At 37.6% G+C, this 18,860-nt stretch overlaps 1 long non-coding RNA gene across 1 annotated transcript in view; it reads right to left on the reverse strand.

Moving 5' to 3' along the window:
- LOC115032400 overlaps positions 1-18,860 on the reverse strand; it is a 287,830-nt gene that overhangs the window by 189,424 nt on the left and 79,546 nt on the right. The window contains exon 2 of the long non-coding RNA XR_003838074.1: positions 9,416-9,528. This is a non-coding gene — a long non-coding RNA (uncharacterized LOC115032400). The remainder of the gene's footprint in view (positions 1-9,415; positions 9,529-18,860) is intronic.

The following is an 18,860-nucleotide window of genomic DNA, read 5'->3' on the forward strand; positions in this document are numbered from 1 at the left end:
TAGAATCAGGTAACTTTAATGAGACTCTCCTGGGACTTCCTAAGTTTAAACACACTGAGTCAAAGAGTTTAGTGGACAATTATCTGTGTCTTGGATTACCCCCCTTCATGTCCTATTAGAATAGCTGCGTGGCAGGTAGAACCTTCTCATCCTGAAAGGCCCTTCTGACATGTTTTTACAATACTGGTGATCCATGAAGACCCCTGACCATAAGAACTGATTGTCTCCTTTGAGAAAACTCAGAGCTGCTAACATTTCCCTTCTGCTGCCTCTCCTAGTCTTCCTGGGAATGACACTGTATGCACTTTGGACCTCTTGAATTGATATAATACCTCAGTGTGTACCACCAACACTTCATCTGAGAGTGGACTTGAGGAGATGTACTGATGACTAAATGTAAGCCAGGTGCCATTGTGCCCCTCTTTCAGAGGGTTTGGATTCAGAGCAGTGTTGCCTTATCTACCCAGGTCATCAGCTCTCTGAAGAAGGAAGAGCACCAGAGCTTCCCAGGCCTGGTCCTTGCCCTATTCTCTATGCACCTCTCAGTTTTAACATCATAGTTACTGAGTGGAGTTTGCCAAGGATCTCTTTCAGTTTCATATCCTGCATTATTTCCCACCAGCATTTCATTTAGCTTACAGTGGTCATGTTTCCTATTATGGAAATCATTTCCTGTTTCTCTTATTTACCTTGATTAATTTTAAACACATTGTTTAAGTCATATATAAAGTAGACAAAGTTTTCAAAGAAACACAATTATGTGTTATGAATGAACACACACACACACACACACACGTGTGTGTGTGTTTGTAAAAATAAAGATGATTTGAAGCTCCCAATTGCAGACTAGATAGTATTGGCTAATGTAGCTCACTCTGAAACTACTGTCTCTTATGGCTTATTATATTCCTTCCTTAAGTATAGGCAGCAAGTGATTCCTGAAGCCACAGATATTCTATAACCTATATAGGTGCTTATTATACATATGGATCCATAAGCAAGTTCAGTGTATAAATTATGCACAGTGAAAGACAGACACAACAACAATGAAACATAATGGCTTAAGCATGAAGGTGCTATGGAGGTCAGTTTGAGAAGTGACATGGCTTTGTCATGACTAAAGGGGTAGGTGGCATATACAGCAGAGATACTCTGGACCAGGGTGTGATTTGTGCTCTAGGTGAAGGACAGTGAGTGGGTTAATATCAGATTCCACCACTCTGCTCAAGGCAGCACCGAATTTAAAACTTAGGAACTATTTATGATGCTATCCATTTAATATTTCAGCCAACTACAGTTGCTGGGACCCATTAACACCTGGAAAGCAAAACATATAAGTACATGTATTATAGGATGGATACAAGAAGGTACGTTCTTGAAGTAATGAGTTAGAAAGAACTTAAGTAGAGGCTAACTTTTCTTGGCTATATTAATCACTTAGATGTTCTCCAATGTCACTGATGACATGAATTTTGCTCTTTGTTAACAATGTGACATTAATAATAGTAGTTTGCTATCCCCTGGCAAGTGGCATTAGTTCTATGTTACAGAAAATAAAAAATAAAACCCACAAAAGTTGAGAGGCTGAGAGGAGACAAATCAGTATCATTGACACCTGGCATGAGTGCTTGCTAGGCAGGAAGAAGAGAAGAGAGGCACTGGAATCCCTCTCCTGCCATTCATTAGGTGTCCGACCTTGGGGAGACTGTTTAATATTTCTGAGACTCACTTTCCTCATCCGCAAAATGAGATAATATCAATTCCTGTATAACATTGTGGTGAATGCTGTGAAGTGGCTGCAGCAAAAGTCTAACACAGCAGTTGGCATGTAATCGGCCTCAATAAGCTGTCATTATTATTCTGCTGTGTGCTTATCAAATCCCTACCTGTTATTTACAGCTCATTCTGGGCTATCCATTCTCTGCAAGTCTCTCCTTTTGCATTATGCCCACAATGATAATGACAATGATTACTCTCTCCTCTGAATTTTATATCACTTATTTCATTTTTTAAAAAAGAACCAAATTTGATCTTGCAGTGTAATTGAAACTTTTAGAAAGCTAGAAAGGCAGAATTAAACAAAACCAATTATATAATGTAATACAGTATATATTTCTATAAGGCACAGAAAAATACTTAGAACATTAATGTTTTGAATTAATTGTTCTAAGGCATTACTAGAAATTGGACCCCATACCTTGTACATACCAAGCAAATGCTTAGCTGCTGCAAAGCACCCAGGCTTTGAGGTGTTCTGAAAGCAGGATCAGGTTACATATCTCAAACTAGCTTTGAACTCAAAATCTTCCTGTCTCTAGAGATCTTGGATTACAAGGTTTCTTATATGGTTGGTTAAATGAAATTGGGATGGTGTGTTAGCTAGCATAATGAACCAAGAACAAGCAGATAAAGAGTGTTTGGTATCTTCTTTTTTACTACCCACAGAGCTACATATAAACTGTGCCCTTTTCTGCTGGAAGACTGTAAGTCCTTACACACAGCAGATGATGAACAATTTGGGTACAAAGAAGATGGCTTATCTAAAGTATCCCCTTGTAACCAAAACACTTCTACATTCTAATATCTAACTAGTATGATTATCTCAGTAGTAAAATAAAATTATGCTAGAAATTTGTAAATGGGCAGGAAAAATACTTGAGAAGTTAAAATGAGTTATTCTGTTCTCAGACTTCAACACTACTAACAAATTATGTTAGTATGTCTTTAGTGCAATCACATATAACACATAATTTCATTTCTATATATTTATGTACTATCTTTGTTGTTATGCCATGGCATGCAAATAGCCAAACACACACACACACACACACAAAACACACACACTTGAAACACACAAATACATAAATGTTCTGCAAAGTATAGTACTTTTAGAACTTATTACAGATCTAACTACTGGTTCTTGGTCCCTGTGACAGTGCCAGGCTTAGGTTACATCTTGTGGAGGGGAACCTAAATCTATTTAGAAAATGGTTGGATAGTTCCATAGCATTTGTGTGCACAGTGTTAAGCCAGCTTTTTTTTTTTTTTTTGAGTTTAAGATTTATTTATTTTTATTCTTTTTTATTAGATATTTTCTTTATTTACATTTTAAATGCTATCCCAAAAGTTCCCTATACCCTCCCCCTGCCCTGCTCCCCTACCCACCCACTCCCACTTCTTGGCCCTGGCATTTCCCTGTACTGAGGCATATAAAGTTTGCATGACCAATGGGCCTCTCTTCCCACTGATGGCCGACTAGGCCATCTTCTGCTACATATGCAGCAAGAGACACAAGCTCTGGGGGTACTGGTTAGTTCATATTGTTGTTCCACCTATAGGATTACAGACCCCTTCCGCTCCTTGGGTGCTTTCTCTAGCTTCTCCATTGGGGGCCCTGTGTTCCATCCAGCTTTTTAATGATTAGTGATTTATAGATTAATGAATCTCAAACCCCTCATCAGAAAACATTCCTTTCTTTTAACTTTTTTTTTTTTCTGGCAGTAGTTAGAGATTAAGGTAGAAACTCACAACGGCTTAACATGAATATAATAAGAGACTGAACTCCTCAGCCCAAAGTGGGACCAAAATCCCACACTTCCTCCTACCACTGTTCAGGGATCATTCTGGAAGAGGTGAAAGATAGGTTTCAAGAGGTGGTAGATGACATATTTACAAATGCTGTTTTCTGGACTCACCATGGCAGTTGCATGTATCAGCTCACAGCAGTCACAATTATACACAGAAGACCTAGATAAGCTCAAGTCAGTCAAAACCCAGCATGAGGACTGGGGGTGGTCATGAAGTTCCACCCCTAGCTGAGACCTATTAACAGTGAATAGCTACTGGGCAAGGGAGAGTCAGCTTATTTTAAGGGTGTAGCCTCTGGAAGGTCTGCCACCATTTTTTCGTGGCCTCGCACCCAGGAGTACATGGGCAGCATAAATCAGACTCAGTGAATTATTTTTAAAAACCTGAGTGTACGGAAGATGTAGCAGTGGATTAGGAAGGAGTTTGAGATGTGTGTGGAGTGACTATGACAAAAATACACTGTGTGAAAATTTCCAAATATTAATAAAAATGTATGTTTTTTTAAAAAGTTGCAAGTCACAAATAGTAAAGTACTAGAAATAATATTTCTAGTACTAGAAAGAGTACTGGAGTACTTGAAAGTCTATTTATGCAGTGCACATGGCTCTAGCAGATTTGCCTCTTTCTCTTACATTCTATAAACAAGTGTCCTTTCCATGCCACATTTTTGTTTTTACAGTGTGTGTGTGTGTGTGTGTGTGTGTGTTTTCTCTTGGTGACTTTACATTTGGAAATGGTCACTGAGCAAAGTCCTGCTGTGCTGTGCATGGTTCCTTGGCCCAGAATCCTGTCTTTCATATTCCAGGGAATGTACACATGTTGGATAAGCTTTGTTCAAACACGAGCTACCAGGCTATGCCCATCCATGGCTATCACTGCAGTTTGTGATTCTTCAGCATGTGTGGAGCAGGCTATGTATAGCTCTGTGGGCTGGCTGATGAAAATGTCGTCAGCAATTTTTATGTTCCCTAACCCTTCATTTCCCCCTAGAAGCAATGGTTCAGTGCTTGTTAATATCTTGTTTATGGAGATGATTTAGAACAATAACTGCCATAAACAAGAATTCACTGCATTTATTTTCTTGCTCTGTACAGCTGAGACCTTACTCTCTTATATTCTTTATTAACATACTTCCTTCATGGCCATTTTTTTAAGTCTGGAAGAGTGTGCAGCCACAAGCATCAGTATGCACACACAAGCAAATAACCAATCACTTTTAAGCATAATATATTGATTCATTAATAATTTCTATTATGCATAATTATATTTAGTTTATATCAAATTGATAATTTGGTCTTCTAGTTCTATCTGCTACTGTTTCCATAAAATTAGACTTGACATATAGAACTCATTTTCTTTACATTTTTGCAATTCTACATTAAATCTTTGGTTACCCAAATTATGGACTTATTGTTCATCTGATTTGCCAAGGTTAATGGAATAAAAATAAATGTGTACTATAATTTTAAAAACTGATTTTCAACAGTCACTTGAGTCATTCAAATATATTCTCTCTCACTATTCCAAAGAAACTAATTAAAATGTTTAATAGTGTCTACCAGCTAGCACAGGAGCTCAAAAGCATGTAAACTCTGAACTGTATCCCAGAGAAAGTCAGGAAACCGCACAGGAAGGCTACCACCTCATCATAAGTGGCGACTGGAATAGAAACTAAACGATTCACCATTTTAAAACATAGAAGATTAATTATTTATCAGCTCATATGATTTATATTATCCCTCTTTAGCATGAACTCATTTTATACTTATCCAAAAAAAATGCTAAGTAGTAAATAGTAGCTAATTATCTAGAGAAATAGACTTAAGAACAAAAAATATTTGTGTCTTTTTATTTTTGCCTCCTTCCTAGTTGTATAAACTTAGAATTCTTTTTAATCCAATGTGACCTCAGTTTTTCAGAATTTGAAAAGAGTTTGGTGAGTAAAACCCACTGACTTATATTAAGGAGTACAATGACTTAGATATGTACATGCTACACATCTAGAATTCCTTTATCCTTTCCCCTTATATTTGATTTTTAAAAAGCACCATAGACATTATGCATTAGTTCTGATTTTTTTTGACTTTTATTCTCTTAATTTCTGTGAAAATATTTCGTGAAATACACAATATTGCCTGAATTTATGCGAGAGAGCATGAAATATTTAAAAGAAACCTGCCGTAAATCTCACAATGTTCAAAGGCATCTCAGGCATGCAGTGTGGAAAAAACATCTCAAAATGTGCTGATCTTAAAGGTTAGTGCTGGCGTAGTAAAGGGTGTTTCTCTGCTGGCAGAAAAGGAGATAGAAAAGGCAGCTCAGTGCAGTGCTTTCTATATGTTGCTAATAATTCTAGCTTTTATAACAAAATATATTTCATGCTAGAGAAAAAAATGTGTTAATCTCATTTCTTAAAAAGAAACATCCCCACTTATATACCCAACACCTAGAGAGTGTTGTACACCTTTCAGATGAGAGGGAGGGGAGACGAGAATGTCAGCTTGCAATCTACAGATAGGGCCAGAAATCTATACAATACCCACTGCAGGGCGCTTGCCTAAAACACATGCTGTATCCCTCTTTTTAAAGCAGAGTTGCATTTAAATAGCATAAGCAATTGGGAAAAAAATTGGTTGTCCTATTAGCTTTGATGGAAGCATTCTTTAAATGTAGGGGGCTTTTGTCTTCTGGTTTTCCAGTTTCCTTCTCCATTATATTCTAATTAGTGGGAAAAAAATCAACCCCAAATTATATTCTTATTACTAAAATCACTTCTTACATTTCATCCTGGTCTGGTTGGAAGCCTATCTGATGGTCTCAGAATTGAAATCTACACGGACAGGATGTGCACTTAAATCAAGTGTTTCAGAGGATGCCAAAACATAGTCAGACACAGGTTATACAGTTCTCCCAGTTAAAAGTGCTTGCATAGAAAGGTTTAAGATAGAGCCATGGCTAGAAAAGCTATCGAGCTTTGGACACTGACTCTTAACAGCCAGGAGTGCAGCACTTAAAACTTCAGGCATAAGCCACAGTGAAAAGGGAAAAGCCAGAGGAGGTGGAGGAAGGAAGAGTGGACACAGTACAATACTGGGGGAATATACAAAGCCTCTCTCTGTCTGACAGAACCATGCTCACTTATCCTGTTAGGGCTGAAAGTGACAGGCTAAGTCAGTAGTGGAAGGCAGAAGCCTTGTGGAGCCCTTTACAAAGTAGGTAGGCATCTTGAAAACAGGTTCAACATTATTCAAAAAAAAAAAAGTCACATCATACTGCACAGAGAACATTTTCCATAAGTGGATAATAGTTTTCTGTAAGCCAGGACCTGCCCTACTCACTGGCCTGCAAAATAGCCAAAGTCTAATTAGAGTTTTACCTTCAGCAATAAATGATTAAAATATTACCATAATTAAATGATAACACGACATCATAATACACTAAGGAAAGGTAAGGAATTGGCAAACCCGTGTGCGAGGCAGCTTGCTGACCAACATCTATGAACCTCAGCAATGAGTTTTGAACATTGGTATCCTTAGCTGGAAATTCTGAAGTTGGCTTTTAATACCCAGGGAGTGTCTCAAAGGTCGTAACCTTTACTGTTCCTTCCCAGATCCCCAGGCTATTACTCACTGTCCTCAGTAAGCTTTGCCTCCTCCTTCAGCCTCCATATATCACAAAACCACACTGCACTGTTTGCTAGAAAGCCAGATGACTTGCTTACATGACAAGATTCAGATGACAGCAACAGAGAGCAGAGCAGCAGATGACTGTCAGCTGGGACAAGGTCAAGGGGACGCTAGAATCAGCAGAAGTGCCCACTCCCCATTATTCCAGGTTTTGCCCCACAAAACTCCCTTTCTCTAACTATGTTGCTTTGTGGTCTGTTATTTGCCGAGGGAGGACAGATGGGTTAGTATAGAATATGCCAGAGTCCCAGGTCTGTTTCACCATACGCACTCTCATTCCTTCCAAAATTGACAACTTAACATGTCTAATTGATTTCCTAAGCACTTGATTATAGTCCTTAAGAACTAAAGCAAAATAGACACTAGAGTCTTCCACACAGAGGTGCTGCTGTAGAGGATACACAGCAGAGAAGGGGATAACAGAGCCTGGAGAGTCCCACAGCCAAGTCAGAGGGGCCTGCTGACCAGTTCAGGCTGGAACAACCAATTCGAATCTCACCTCCAAAATGACAAAACCTCGCTGCAGAGAAAGTTTAATTTATGCAGAATGCTGCTTGTTCAACTGGGAATCTTTCTCAGAATGAAAACACAGTTAAGATCTAGACAGAACTGTTAACTACTTAACTAGAAAATGCCTGCTCAAGTTGTACACACACAGGAAAAAAGAGGAGGAAGTGGAGCGATGTGGTCATTCAGCCCTGATAGAAAGGGAGATGAAAAATGTTGATGAAATGCCTGGACTTCGGTTCCCTAGGCAGAGGAGATAGATTTGCTGGCAACAGTTCACATCCGTTTATCTCTAACTAGGTGTGGAAGGACAAGCTCAAGCCGCTCATTGCATCACCAGTGTAACTGCAGCTTCTGTGAGAATTCTACTCAGCATCTTATAATCTCCATACGTGCCTTCTGACCTGCTCTGGTCACACTCATTAAGTCACAGATTTTTAGGAACACATTCTTGTTGGGGTGTTCCTATACTCAGCTTCATGCCTACACCCTTTCCTAAGGCATGTTCACTCCCTGCCTCGTTACCCAGGAAAAAGGAAAGGATTTAATTTAGGGGAAAAAAAGACTTATTTCATTTGTCTAATAGTACTTTTAAAATCATCTTTTATAACTAACTACAGCCACAAAACCCCTATCTGTAATCACATGACTCAAATTAGGCAGGAAACAATAGTTTGGTTAAAGGAGACTCCCTTTCTCCAAGTGAGAATTGCATGCTATGTTAAAACTTTCCCCATGGAACCCTGTAGGTATTCTATCCCCAAATGAGCTACTGGGTAGGCTTTGACTTATGAAAAGAGAAAAACCACGATCTATAGAAACAAAGAAACTCACTGGCGCACTGGTAGAGCATTTTCTGACTATGTGCCAGATTCCAGATTTGGTCCTCAAAAGCATAAATAAAATAAATAACAATAAGTGAATAAGTGTAAAACAAACCACTAAAGCAGGGAAAGATTGCAATAGGAATACCTAGGAAGAATGGAGTAGGGGAGCAAGATATGAGGAACAAGATGATAGAGAGCAACATATTGAGAATGACAGTCCAGGGCAATAAAGAACAGAGGATTTAATTAGGAACCTAAGGAAACTCAATGAATTCCTCTTGGCTTGCTGTATAAAGCCTGCGCAGATTCACATTAAACCAATCAAGGGAGCCAAGCTTTTTCATCCAAAAGCCATTCCACCCTACAAAATGAAGCGATCTTGTCCAGCTAGTCACAGTCATCTCCGTGCATTCCCATGTTTGCATGTCAAATAAATGTGGAGTGGACAAAACATTTGGTAGAATATGGACCAGGGGTTGTCTCTAGGCAATCTTTCCAGGTAGAAATTAGGTGCATGTGAAGAATAGGAGTTGTAAAATCCTTTAAGTGTGTGGGAGGAAAAATGATAAGAGAAGGTTTGAGAGAGAGAGAGAGAGAGAGAGAGAGAGAGAGAGACAGAGAGAGAGAGAGAGATCAAAGCAGATTAATTTGGGCATAGGACAAAGAAGAAAGCAAACAAACAATAACAAAGAAAACACCTGGTTTCTTGTGCATATTTGTCCAAACATACTATGAACATATATTGGTCAACAATGCAAGCACAAACCAAGCAGAAGAAAACAAAACTGAAGCTATAATGTCACTCACCAAGTGGGTGGATGTCTGATGTAGAACTCAGCTGCGTTTCTGGGAGTGCTCACTGGCCAACCCAAGAAGTAGAGCAAGTTCCAGTGGGTGTCAGCAGCAAAGAGCAGGTGTAACTGTTAGAATAAAGGAGAAAGTAGGTAAGATATAAACCAGTGCACAGGTGAATCAGGAACGCAAATGGCATGGATCCAAAATATGATAAGGTTGAAACTGGCCATTAGATGAAATAAGTTTAACTCGGAATAGTTTTCAATAGAGAAACTTTAAAAAAAATGTTAGAAAATAACAATAATTGGTGTAGTTGCTTTGATTAGGCTCACTGCCCTTGTTTGCTTTCTGCTGTTGTGATATGCAGCATGACCAAAATTAATCTAAGGAGGAATGAGTTTATTTGATTACACATCCTATTCACAGTCAGTTATTAAGAAAACTCAAGGCAGAGAATTGGAAGCATGAATTGATGCAGAGGTCAGGAAGGAATGCTGCTTACTGGTTTACTCCCAACAGCTTGCCCACTTTGCTCCCTTGTACATCCCAGGAATACCAGCCCTGGTTATGGCAGCACCCATAGTGGGTAGGGCCCTTCCATATCAATTAAGAAATTGTACCGTAGACTTGCCTAAAAGCCACTCAGATGGAGGTAACTTTCTCAGTTGAGGTTTCCTCTTTCCACACAAAGTGAGCTTGTTTCAATTTGACAAAACTAACTAGCACTCTCAGTATTTTGTAAATAGTAAACTAATTTGTGTTCAACTACAATGGTACAGTGGTCCTCTTCAGGGTGATAATGTTTATGAGATAAACACTGAAATATATAATGTGGTCACCGGAAAGTATCTGAAAATTGTTGCCTATTTCTAACAAAGTAAAGACTTAGGTTCAGCCTTCATGGTGAGAAGTGGTTTATTTCATCTTACAACTTAACAACTCTGCAATGTCTTAGCTTCTCCTGAAACAGTCAAAATCTAGATCAACAATTTGAGTGATAGCATGGCAATCTTTTAGGAATATCCCTCTCTCACTACATTGGGGAATACAGAAGGTAAGCTTATAGATGGTCTGCCATTGTGTGTCTTATTGAGAAACAAGGCTGAAGGTCAGGATCCAGGGACCCATGGATCCTCAGCCTTCTCTGTATTTTGGGATCAAAACACTCATCACATAAAATTGAGTAGTAGAGAGAGCAAATGCCTTGGGCTACACGATAAGCCCAAAGAATTATTAAGTACCATCCCTGCCTTCTTTACTAACCTACCATCCAAATGTCAGTACATTTGGGATGTAAGTAGAAGGAATCCATAAGGAGAGAAGTGTCTAATAAAAGCTGTGTGTCTTTAAAAGACAAACTGCAAAGGTCAATGAAATTATAACCCATGTGTGAATCTGTCTTGTTTCAATTTTTGTTTGATTTTTCAAAATTCAATTTGGCTGTCCCTGCCTGGCAGAACAATATGGTCCTTTGATTTCCTCCTAAACACTCTGTAGCCTTTACTGTCTTGGTACCACACAACTTTAGCACTTAATTATATCCTATCTTGTAATAATTAGGTGTCCCTATAAGCAAGTCTGTTTACTCACTTGAACCATTCTGATCCTTTAATCTCTCATGAATATTAGTTTTTAATGCTATTAAGAGCCATAACGTAACAATTTTATTACAAAATAAAATTGCGAGGATAATTTTCAAGAAGAGTCAACATTGGGCAGCATGAAAATTTACTGTGAACCAGGCACAGGAAGGCATGCCTGTGATCCCAGAACACTGGAGGCTGAGACAAACAGGATGATTGTGAACTGAGACCAGCTTCAGATCAATAGTGGGAAAGGACCTCAAACCCTTCTGCTTAACAACAACAACAACAACAACTAAAGAAACCCATTACTTTGATAGTTAAAAATACTACAAATCAGAATGTTCGTAAGTAGAAGAATAGGAGGTTCTTTCCTTCCCTACTCAATGGCTCTGAAGAAATGGGCAAATCTCTCACCCTCACTGGGGAGCTACAGATGAGCCACCTATTTGTTTCAGCTAGGTTACCAATTTGTTCTAAACATGAGTTTAGAATCCTCAGAGATGGTGGTGAAGATCTCTAAGACCAGCACAGGAGCGATGGGGGGGCAGGAAGTGATGAGTGGGATCTACCTTAAGCTTCATAGCAAGACCCTATCTCTGAGAGGGAAAAAGTATGTGTAACAAAATGCTTTATATAGCAAGAAAACCCAATTTTAGGGGCTAGAGAAAGGCTATTGTTTTGTTATGGATTGTAGTGTTAAGGATAAAAGTGAAAGTAATCTTCTAGGATGTAAGACCAAAGCTCAGTTTCATGCACACACTATACAGAACACATTGAGATGGCCAAGGACCCAGGCCTCAGTTCAACTGCTTGGGCTTATCAACAGACCAACATGCCTAACAGTTATGGGATAAGACACAATCCTCTGGGAAAGGTAAACAAGGATAAAAGCACCTAAGTCACAGGTGTACTGTAATATGGTAGCTATACCATAAAGATTCACTGTCATTGTTGCTTGTTGTTATTAGTGAAATACAATTCTCTAAAAGTGTACTGTTTTCTGCACTGTTAAAATCATTTTCTATTTTATTATGTGACATAGTAACATATTTTAATTCCCCCCAAAATAAATAAATAAATAAATAAATAAATAAATAAATAAATAAATAAGGGAGCTGGGTGTGATGGTCCAAATCTTTAATCCTGGTACTTGGGAGGCAGAGGCAGGCAAATCTCTGAGTTTGAGGCCAGTCTGGCCTATAGAGTTCCAGATCAGCCAATGCTACACAGAGAAACCCTGCCTTTAAAAAACAGAAAAGAAAAGAAAAGAAAAGAAAAGAAAAGAAAAGAAAAGAAAAGAAAAGAAAAGAAAGAGAAAAAAAGAAAAAGAAAAAAACCTAAATTTTAAAAAAAGGTTCTTTTGAACATGAAATGTTATTAATCAAATATTCAGTAACAACGGCACGTGCTGAGACAGTACAGTCACAGAAGGCCATTATTCACTAGTTTTCCATCCATAGTAAGTTATGTCAGATAAAGCCAGACAGGTCTGTCACCTCAGGACTTGGGAAGATCTGAAGCTTAAGTGTTGCTATATACCGCGCTGTGCATCACCCAGGGCAATGATAGGAGAAGAGAGAAAGGGAAGGAGGAAGGGAGAGAGTCAGGGGAGGATTGAGAGAAACAGAGAAATCAAAAAAGATGTATCACTTAGAACTCATATGTGAACTAATATGAAAGACATTATAAATTAAGTGATAAAAAATGAATCTTAGCTTTTCTGAAACAAATTTCTGTTTGGTTTCCTTCATGAGAACTTATGTGACAATAATGTGATATGATGTCCACATTTTCAAACTTATTTTAAAAATTCTTTTCTAGTATCCTAAAACAACATAAATGGTTCAATAAAGTAAAGAGGAAGTAAAACAAACAGTAACAACAAAACCATTTTATACAGTGATAACTGCTCCTTAGGCTTTGCTGAGCATTTTCTATAGCTCTCTTCATAAATGCATCAGGCATAAACAAAACAGTGCACAAATAGGTCAATGTCATCCATTGATCTTTATTCTGAAGCCTTTTCTCTAGCAGAAATGTATTTTCTGGTTTATTGATGGCAGTTAATCTAGGACTGTTTCAAACTCAATCAAAATATTTCAACGTTTTATTTAATATTTGTAAGAAAATTTAAAAAACTGAAATACCCTGTTTAAAAGAATCTTATAAAATAAGCAATTTAAAATAATTAAACATTATTGGCTTTAGGGGAATAATTTGAGCATGTCTTGATTTGCAAATTTTTATTGATTTTTCTGCCATTCACTAAGTATACAAGTTACAGAAATTTAGAAAACTAAGAGAATGCCAGACTACATATTTTACATGAATGCCACAAAAGGAAATGATAAAGACAAGCCTATAAAAAGCCAAACAATAGGAATAAAACTTGCAAGATATTGTTATCTTCATTCAAACTACCAGTTCCCTTAATGGGAATTAAGTTTATAGGCTTAAAAAAAGTATTAACAGTTTTCCCTTCAGATATAAAGAGATTGGTATTACAATGTGAGGAATGGTAGATTAGTGAATGCAAATTAATTGACTTCTTTCTAATGAATAAAAATAAAGATTTCACAGACATAAAAATATGAGCATAAGAGTTTCATTGCACACCATAGAAGAAAATGAAACAGAAAGTACCAAGGAATGACTCCTGTAATATACTCAGACCATTTTGTCCTATATCATCCATGGAACTATTTGAGAACTACAACTTTATTCAAAACAGAATATTCTAAGATAAAAAGAAAAGGAAGCAAACAAACCAACACATAGTTTTTTTTGTTACCTAACAGAATATTTTATAGTGAGGTATTTAGACTCGATGTAAAATAATTTTTCACATTGAAATTAGTCTAGATAGACTGAGACTTGTTAACTGTTATAGTTCACTAAATTATTTGACAGATACATAGTGATTAGTGCTTATGCATGTGGCAGAACCTCATTTCTTAGTCCATGCTTTGTAACACAGTCACCTTCAACACTATGTATCTGTGGAACGCTAAACACCTGGCCACTTTGTCTGCATGCATTGCAACACATACCTAATTTCACAATTTAAAATAAATAAGTCAGTAACATTTGGCTTTGATTGCACATTGAAGAGATGCAGTTTGGTATTTTCCATGGCATGAAATACATTCAGACAGTGAACTTTAGCAGTTTTCTTCTCACTACTTTTCATGTACCCTAATAGAAAAAAAATTAAACAAAATGCATGATTTGCATTATATTTCTCTGAGTCAGTACTTCCCTGCCCTGGTGTTGAGTAAAGAACACAGGCTGTGTTTTCATAAAATCTGCATTCTTACAGCCAGGTTCTCTAAGTGTTTAAGGGCTTCCTAGAATGCTCAGGTTGGTGAGTAAATGTTTAAACACTAAGCCCAGTCCTGAAATGTTTTTTTTTTTTAATATTTTTATTACATATTTTCCTCAGTTACATTTCCAATGCTATCCCAAAAGTCCCCCATAGCGCCCCCCACTTCCCTACCCACCCATTCCCATTCTTTTGGCCCTGGCATTCCCCTATATTGGGGCATATAAAGTTTGCAAGTCCAATGGGCCTCTCTTTCCAGTGATGGCCGACTAGGCCATCTTTCGATACATATGCAGCTAGAGACAAGAGCTCCGGGGTACTGGTTAGTACATCATGTTGTTCCAACAATAGGGTTGCAGATCCCTTTAGCTCCTTGGGTACTTTCTCTAGCTTCTCCATTGGGAGCCCTGTGATACATCCAATAGCTGACTGTGAGCATTCACTCCTGTGTTTGCTAGGCCCCGGCATCGTCTCACAAGAGACAGCTATATTTGGGTCCTTTCAGCAAAATCTTGCTAGTGTATGCAATGGTGTCAGCGTTTAGAAGATGATTATGGGATGGATCCCTGGATACGGCAGTCTCTAAATGGTCCATCCTTTCATCACAGCTACGAACTTAATGTCAAACTACAGAAATCAGAAAGGTCCATCACAAGTCTATCCAAATCGTGAGGCTGAAGCTACTAAATGCCAACAATCTGAAACACACTGTGGCTCTATAAAAAATAAACAAACAAACAGATAAACAAAACAACTTTGCTTTCCACTAAAGCTACTTCCTTAATCACGAGGATAGTGTGGCCAATGAGCAGTGCAAAGTCTACCATTGCGTTTGTCAACGTGTTATTAGCTTCCACTGGCCAATTTTGTACAGTAGAACAAGACAGTAGCCTCATGACAAATCCTGTTTGAAATGCAATCATGCCTCCAAGTTAGCTAAGCTGTATCTTAGGAGCCAAATCATTCTGAAGCTCCTGCAGGTGGTTTCTGTCTTTGGATGATCAATTTGTGACAAACACATCAGCAAACTATCATATGCACATTTAGGATTACTGAAGAGATCCTCACTGACCAACATTGCCAACAAGTTATAGATACACAGGTTGCAGTGGCAAGGGATGCTTAGAGTGCACTGAAAACAACGGTAATTAGAATCTCAAAATAATTAGGTTTATTCCCTACAAGCCCACTCTTGACTGAAGAAGATGCATCCTTGCCATATGAAATCATGGAATTTTTATTTGTTGTTCCTTAAGATAGCATTTCAGTTAATTTAACTCACTGCCTCACATGGAGGCATCTACAATAATCTGTCGAGTGCTGGCACAGTTTTTCTTAGAATGCATGGCTTCTATCATAACGACGCACCAAAAGCAATCAAAACACAATCATATTTTCAACATTTAAATGCAGGGTCTGTGATCCAAAGCTTATGTTCAAAGGCTTCAGGGAAAAGGGGAAAAAATTCTACAGAAGTTTTAAAAGATAGTCTGTGTAATACCAATTCATTAAGCAATTTTGAAAGGGTCAAATCTTATTTTGCTTAAGGGTTATCTGATACTGAAATTACTGGAGTTGTATAAAATATGCACTCTCTCCCTGCTCATTTTCTGAATGAATAAATATGAGGCCAATTTTATACAGAATCACTTCAACTTGAACTAATAATTGTGTACTGCATGCCTAGAATAATGTTTGTTTCACAGGGATACATAGAAAAGGAATGCAAAAGAAAACATTAAATCAGTTGCTAATTATAATTAATTCATAGAGAGTAGATGTTCATTTGTTTTGGCTAAAGTATATAAAATAGTACTCTTATGGAGGCCTAAAATGATATTAGATGACTATTAGGTCATACAAGGGCTATTTTTCTTCACCGAATAATTTAAGAACACAAACTGTATTTTATGAAGTATAGGTCAATATAAGCAGAAGGGACCTGTAGGCCGCCCCAGAGATGCTGCAGCTTTTACCGTCATGTCCGTCACTTTGAAAGTTACACATGAACCATTTCCACCAAATTTGAAATTATTAACAAGAATAAAATGAATTTGCCAGAAGATGATTTGCATCAGAACATTCTGGAACACTTCACTTGCTATTGAGGGTCTAATAAAAATGATTTTTATTTCATCAGACAGAGATGTATGAAATGGCCCTTTTTTTTAATGTGGACAGATGGGAAACTAGGAAATGAAAAGATAAATCTTTTTTAACTCCATGAAGATGTTGACCCTTATGTATGGTATCTTTTGCCTATCCAGGGATTATTTAAGTTAGTAATTTTCATATTTACACTATGTCCACAAATTGATAATTTAATCAAACATCACTCACTTTATCTCTCCTAAGAGCTTCTAGTTGTTCCTCATACTGAGTCACTGTTATAGTACATATTCCCACCACTTAAAGGGCAATTCTAGTGGGATAGGAAAGGGACAAAGTTAGTAGGCTACCTGCTATGGTATGTTGAAAAGCTATTGGCCTGTGTGAAAGCATGACAGGATGGATGAACCTAAAGTAAAGACTCACTTTAGCATCTAGTAGGTTGCTAGGGAAGTTTAATGATGATAATTAATAATAATAATAATAATGAGGAGGAGGAGGAGCAGGAGGAGGAAGAGGGGGAGAAGAAGAAGAAGGTGATGATGATGATGAAGAAGAAGAAGAAGAAGAAGAAGAAGAAGAAGAAGAAGAAGAAGAAGAAGAAGAAGAAGAAGAAGAAGGGAGGAGGAGGAGGAGGAGAAGGAATACCAAATAACAATACAGCTTTCAGTTTACTAATAATTTGTTTTCTAAGCAAACTGTGGTAAGGGCTATTCTATAATAAATTCCACAGGAAGAAATTATAGAATTTTTCACACAAAGATTAATAGGATCAGTGGCACTGTCCAGTTTATCAACCCAGACCTCCGAAGCATGTATATTGGCTCTATCAGCAAACACTTTGAAATGAACAAATTACTAATAAGAGTATGTGATTCCCATCTGCACATGAGCACAAACTCCCAGGAGACTTTACTTATCAACACATTTTTCACAATTATCATATTTTACTTGCAGTTAGCAGGGGCAAAAAGAAAAGTGTGTCTCTTTAAAATATAATTAATTTCTCCCCTACTCCTCTGCACACACCTATGTGTTTGCATATGGACATGCATGCCACACATCTCTCTCTCCCTCATGCACACTGATTCAAATCAGACTATTAGAATTGGAAAGGATTTATGTAAAATATTTCAGGAAAAAAAGGGTGGAGGATGGGGCTGAGAAATCTGAAAAGAATTTTTTTCATGTATTTGCAGTATTTTGAAAAGTGAAGATCCCATATACCAAATGCTATATAGATATAATTAAACTCTCATACTTTCTAAAGCTGTAACCATTAAGCTGATCAAGCTGTTAAAATATGAAAATAAAAGGTTATCTTTTACATTTTTAAATACAAACAAGTACAGATTTTAAAGGTATTGCCGTCAGAATTAAAGGCATCAATAAAAATTAGGAAAGAGCTGGTCAAAACTAATTTCAGAGCTAACAGTCTCACGGAATAAGGCACTGAAGGAGGCCATGTGAATTTAGTTCTAAGGAAGAAGCAAAAACTCGACCTGACTATTTACTGTGTTAGTCTCACCAGTGTGAACTGTACCCTTCAAAATATAAATTCTCTATTCAGAGTAAATATAACCATGCTTGAACCAAGAAACTGGCATGCTTACATTAAAAAAATATTTCCAGAAAAATCATTATATTAAGCAGTAAACAAATGCCTCCATCGCTTTTGCTACCTCCCTCTAATTAATTAACAGATTGGCACAGTCTAAGAACTAAATTTATTTTCAATTAAAATAAGAAGCCCATATGTCATGATAATTTTTTTGTTACTATTTCTAATGTGCAAAACAAAGGTTTGCTTTTAGCATTGAACATAGTAATCACAACAAATCCCTTAATTTTCAATCACTGCAAGGATACTCAAGAGCTTTTCTACAGCAAGGTGCTACCTCAATGGCTAATCCTATTAGGAATGAGCCGTGCACTGAGACTAAATCCGCTGGGGAATTCAAGGAATCAAAGGCTTACTGCACACTCAGAAGGCAAGGACTTCTGTAAAGGGCTCTATTATATGAGGAACAAAAGAATACCACTTGTGTACTTAAATATCATCTGCTTTTCCTTCCAAAATACTCCATTTTTAAGTAAAGATATGTGATTTAAATGTATTTAGAGTTGAGCTTTTGGCACTCCTCTCAGTTCTGAGTAGAAGAGCCATCTGCGGGCCCCACGGCTCGTGCATAATGACATGCTTACAAGCTGCTTCCCTTTTCTGCACAATGTACCCTTTTCACTTTAACATACATTTTCCATAAATTTTTGAATCACAAATTGGGCTGTGGAAGTTTGTTGAAATGGGACAAGGAAAATGCCCGTAGGCTAGAAAACGGAGATTTATTTATTTCTTTTTAACTAAAGGACTGGTGCCTTTGGAAACTATCCACTCCACCTACCCTGCCCCCCCCCGACCCCCCACCCCCGATCCTGAGCT

Source organism: Mus caroli, chromosome 11 (genome assembly GCF_900094665.2).
Source record: "Mus caroli chromosome 11, CAROLI_EIJ_v1.1, whole genome shotgun sequence".
NCBI classification, from domain to species: domain Eukaryota; kingdom Metazoa; phylum Chordata; class Mammalia; order Rodentia; family Muridae; genus Mus; species Mus caroli.